Source organism: Dioscorea cayenensis, unplaced genomic scaffold (assembly GCF_009730915.1).
Source record: "Dioscorea cayenensis subsp. rotundata cultivar TDr96_F1 unplaced genomic scaffold, TDr96_F1_v2_PseudoChromosome.rev07_lg8_w22 25.fasta BLBR01001371.1, whole genome shotgun sequence".
NCBI lineage: Eukaryota > Viridiplantae > Streptophyta > Magnoliopsida > Dioscoreales > Dioscoreaceae > Dioscorea > Dioscorea cayenensis.
In genome coordinates this window covers 3,702-8,868 of record NW_024087762.1, presented here as the reverse complement: position 1 = coordinate 8,868, position 5,167 = coordinate 3,702, and the positions used below count along the sequence as shown (strand labels likewise).

Sequence of the window (5,167 nt, the reverse complement as noted above, 5' to 3'; positions counted from 1 at the left end):
AAGTGAGAGAGTGCCAAGATAGGGCTGGTGGTCAAGCATTCCTGCATCAATCAGAAAGAAGCCTCGGCTTTGGTGGTCCATGTAAATTGCTGCCCTTCATGCACTCAGTCAACGGTGCCATAATAAGCTAAAGTGAGCGATGAACCGCCGATAGAAGGATGCAAGGCCGTGGAAGCTTTGCATCTAGGTGATAGTTGTTGGAGTCGGCCAATCTTGTATCGCCTTAATCTTGGCCTCGTCTACTTGTATACTTTCCCCTGAAACAACATAACCCAAAAACAAAAACCTTAGGTGTGAAGAAAACACACTTTTTCTTTGCCACATAGAACTATTGGTGCTTAAGAGTGATGAGGGACATCCCGAACATGTACAAGATGCGCCTTCTCGTCAAGGCTATAAATGAGGATGTCATCGAAATACACGACCACAAATTTGCCAATGAATGGACGTAAGAGTTGGTTCATGACCCTCAAGAACGTGCTAGGGGCATTGGAAAGCTCGAAAGGCATAACCATCCAATAGTACAAAACCCTTCACGCATCTTGAATACTGTCCTCCTTTCGTCACCAGGCCGCACACAAATCCGGTGATACCCGCTCTTCAAAGTCTAGGCGCGTGAACAACGTAGCCCCGCTAATCTAGTCAAGTAGATCATCTAATAAAGGAATAAGGAATTGATACCTGATAGTGATCTTATTGATGGACCGGCTATCCACACATATGTGCCAAGTGCCATCTTTCTTTGTTGTCAATAAGGCGGGGACTGCGCATGGGCTCATGCTCTCGTGGATATGTCCTTTCATCAATAGTTATTCTACTTGTCGCCTTAGTTCTTCATGCTTCCTTGGACTCATCCGGTAGTGTGGTCGATGTGGTAAGACAGAGCCAGGTTGGAGCTTTATCTGATGCTGTATATCCCGTAGGGGTGGAAGCCTCCCTAGTAAATCTTCAGGGAATACTTCTTGGAACTCGTCAAGTAGAGGAAGAGCGATTTCTGGAATTTCTATAGTCTTCAAGCCCTCGGTGATTGTCTTTCCGAGCAAGACAAAAGTAGTGCTCGAATCTTGTAACTCCCTCCCGAAATGGCGCATAGGACAGCAGGTTGGTATTACTGGTGGTTGGTGCTTCCACGGGCTTATTGGGCACCAACACTATCTTTACGCCGCTATAGATGAAGCTATAAGAGTTTGTGCGGCCATTGCGTGTCACCTTTTCGATCATGATACCAAGGCCTGTCCAATAATAAGTGGCAGGTATCTATAGGTACAACATCATACCACACTTTATCTCTGTACTTCGAGCCAACCAAGAAGGTGATCAAAGCACGTTTGCTAACCAAAAGCTTTCCACCCTGATTGAGCCAAGCAAATTTGTACGATGTCGGTTATCGATCAGTGGTGATATTTAGCTTTTGTCCTGCTTCATCAAAGATGATATTCTGACAACTATCTGCATCAATCACAAACTTACATACCTTACCAAGGATAGTACAAGTAGACTAGAAGATGTTTGATCACCGCCAATCATCTTTAGTAGTCTTGGGCATCAAGCAGGATCTTTGTATGACCAAAGCCATACCAACATCACCCTCGACAATCTCCTCATCAAGGTCATCTTCGTCAAATACGGGTAGAATAATGTCTCTTGTATCCTCTTCGTCAAATATTGATTGAAGGAGACCCTGAGCTTGAACCTACACTTAGAAGAAAAGGGAAAGACCCTGTGCAAGAACAACATAATCCAGCTGATTTGGACGTAGAAGGATCTGAAAACATGGCAGAACAAAATAAGCAACAACAAACACTATCCGACTATGCCAGACCTTCAGTGTTGGGGACATAATCGAGTATTGTGCGTCCCCCAATTACAGCTCAAAACTTTGAGCTAAAGCCGACATTCATCCATATGTTGCAGCAGTCCGCGCAATTCAACGGTTTGGCCGATGAGGATCCAAACAGTTACATAGAGAGCTTCCTCGAGGTGTGCAACATGCTGAAGATAAATGGTGTGATGGATGATGCCATCAAATTGAAAGCCTTCCCATTTTCTTTAAAGGGGAGAGCAAAGCAGTGGCTACACTCATTACCTAGAGCATCAATCACTACATGGGAGGAGATGGTAGAAGCTTTTCTAGCAAGTTATTTCCCTCCCGGAAAATCAGCAAAGCTTAGGAATGAGATCTCATCCTTTGTGCGGTTGGAATTGGAGTCTCTATTTGAGACATAGGAAAGGTTCAAGGAACTCCTGCGAAAGTGTCCGCAACACGGATTTCCGGAGTGGATGATTGTTCAAACCTTCTACAATGGTTTGAACCCGAGTACAAGGCAACTCTTGGATGCGGCGGCAGGAGGTACCTTAGGTAGCAAGACCCCCGATGAGGCTCATCAATTGATTGAGGAAATGGGGTTAAATAGCTACCAGTGGAATGCTAGGGAGAAGAAAAAGGTGGTCGGTCTCCATGAAATTGATCCGGTAACTTCATTGGCGGCCCAAGTGGAGAGTTTGAGTAAGAAGCTAGATCTTATAGCTTCGAATAGAGTTGCGGGCATGACCAATTGCACCGGTTGTGGTGGAGGACATGCTCCCTCCGATTGCCCAATCATCATTGGTGATGTTTCTTCAATTGAGAATGTTGACTTTGTAGGTAATGGAATGAGACCTCAAGGGAATCCATACAGCAACACCTACAATTCAGGTTGGAATAATCATCCCAACTTTTCATGGAGTAATCAAGGACCATAGAAGACCATGGGGCCATCGGGTTTCCAACAACAACAACAAGCCCCTCAAGTGGAAAACATAATTTCAGGCTTGGAAACCCGAATGACAGATTCGGAGAAGCACTTGGCTAGATTTATTCAATCGACAAATACAAGGTTTGAATCAGTCGAGGCTACACTTCGCAATCACACCGCCTCCTTGCACAATCTAGAAAATCAAGTGGGGCAAATTGCGAAGTCTCTCTCCGAAAGGCCACATGGAAGTTTACCAAGCAACACGGAAACCAACCCTAGAGAACATGTGAAGGCGATCACTTTGGGAAGTGGTCGTGAGGTTGAAAGGAGGCTTCCGAGTGAGAAGCCGAAAGAACACGCACCCGAGGTTGTAGAGGTTGAGGAGGGAGCAAACAAAGAGAAAGAGGTGGAAAGCCCACCTTTCAAGCCAAGAATCCCTTATCCCTCTAGATTGAAGAATGACCAAGGGGATGAAAAGTATAAGAAGTTCCTGAGTTTGTTCAAGCAACTCCACATCAACATTCCTTTTGTTGAGGCATTGGCTCAAATGCCTAAGTATGCGAAGTTTCTGAAAGACCTATTGACAAACAAGAGGAAATTGGAGGAGAGTGCTTCAGTGGTGCCTGATGCTTCATGCTCGGCGGTGTTGCAAAAAACATGCCGAACAAGAAGAAAGACCCGGGAAGCTTCATCATTCCATGTAACATCGGCAACTTAGGTGAGGAAATGGCATTGGCGGATTCAGGGGCGAGCATCAATGTCATGCCATATACTTTCTTCCAAAAGCTAGGCTTGGGTGAGCCTAGGCCTACTCGGATGACTTTACAATTGGCGGACCGAACGGTGCGACATCCGAGAGGCATCATTGAAGACGTGCTTGTCAAGGTGGACAAGTACATTTTTCCGGTTGACTTTGTAGTGCTAGATGTCGATGAGGTTGCAGGTGTACCCTTGATACTTGGGAGACCGTTCTTGCGGACTTCCAAAGCATTGATTGACATGGACGGCGGGGAGCTCACATTGAGAGTTGAAGATGATAAGCTCACATACCGCCTTGCTGAAGCCATGCGGCATTCTCTCGATTTTGATGATACTTTATACTTTCTAGACATTACTGATGAAATTGTTGATGAATATATGCAGGAAATGTTCAACCCGGACCCGTATGAAGGATTGTTCGTCCAAGAGGAGAGCAATGAAGAAGTAATGATGCTTGGTTCGACTGAAGAAGTAACATCTACCCCGGGGATCTTGAAGAAGGTGCTCCGGAAAATGAAGAGGGCTCGAAGACGCCACCGAAAATGCTCCAAGACTGTTGGAGACGTAAAGGAGCCAAGGAAGTTGGACGAACCATTGCTAGGTGGTCCGAAGACCGATAGTACACCCTCTATCCTCAAGAGACTTTGCTCATCATGCTTTCAAGCCATGGGTAAGAGGGCAACCTTCATTCGTGAACCCCCGTGAGGTAAGAAAGATACGTTAAGCTTAGTGACGTTAAACAAGCGCTCCTTGGGAGGCAACCCAAGTGTTTACTGTTTTCGTATCTTTCAGTTTAGTTGTTTACATGAATAAACTATTAAGTGTTGGTGTTTCAATTTTTTTGAGTGCTTGTGTTGCGATTTTGTTATGGGTTTTTAAAAGAATTCATTGTGTGTTTTGTTGAGAATTGGCGGAGTTTGGTCGTTTGAGTTCTATTTCTTGTTTTAATCTGGTAAATTTTGCATAATAGGGAAGGCTCTGAGTGTGTAAACATGTTCAGAATATTTCTGCAGAGCCTGCAGGTTTTTTCTAAGTCATTCAGAGAAAACACACGGGCGTGGGGGATTTCCGCACTCCCGTGGATGTGTACTGTGAACTCATCCAGAAAGGGCACAGGGGCGTGCGGCTGCCCCTGTGGACGACCATGCGACTGGCGCACGCCCGTGGGTAATTTCCGCACGGGCGTGTGAATTCCTGCAGAGTTGGGCAGATTTTCCCGAGAACTCACAGGGGCATAGACTCGCCCCTGTGGGTGACCTTGTGAACCACACACGGGCGTGGGTAATTTCCGCACGCCCGTGCGAAACTCAGTAGGTTGCTCCCTCCATCCCGAGAAAACTCAGGGGAATGCGGCTGCCACTGTGAGTTGGGCATGTGAATGTCCACGCCCGTGGGGAATTTCCGCAAAGGCGTGTGTAAGATTTGATTTTTTTTTTCTCGGATGTCCAGGGAAGCCACAGCGGCGTGCATCTGCCCCTGTGGGTCGGGCGCACGGGCGTGGGTAATTTCCGCATCGCCTGCGTGAGAGCGAGTCGAGTCAAAGGGAGCGTTTCTCGAGAAAGCACTGTGGACGTGTACGCCCACGTGGCGCTCTCGAGTGAGGCGCACGTGCGGTAATTTCCACACGCCTGGGGATACACAGAATTCCAAGAGACGCGATTTTCTCCTTAAAA

At 46.5% G+C, this 5,167-nt stretch overlaps 1 non-coding gene across 1 annotated transcript; it reads right to left on the bottom strand.

Moving 5' to 3' along the window:
• Positions 1–2,163: 2,163 nt before the first annotated feature.
• Positions 2,164–2,270, bottom strand: LOC120256276. The gene has a single exon (XR_005535254.1). It is a non-coding gene; the product is annotated as a small nucleolar RNA R71 (small nucleolar RNA).
• Between the last annotated feature and the right edge of the window lie 2,897 nt (positions 2,271–5,167).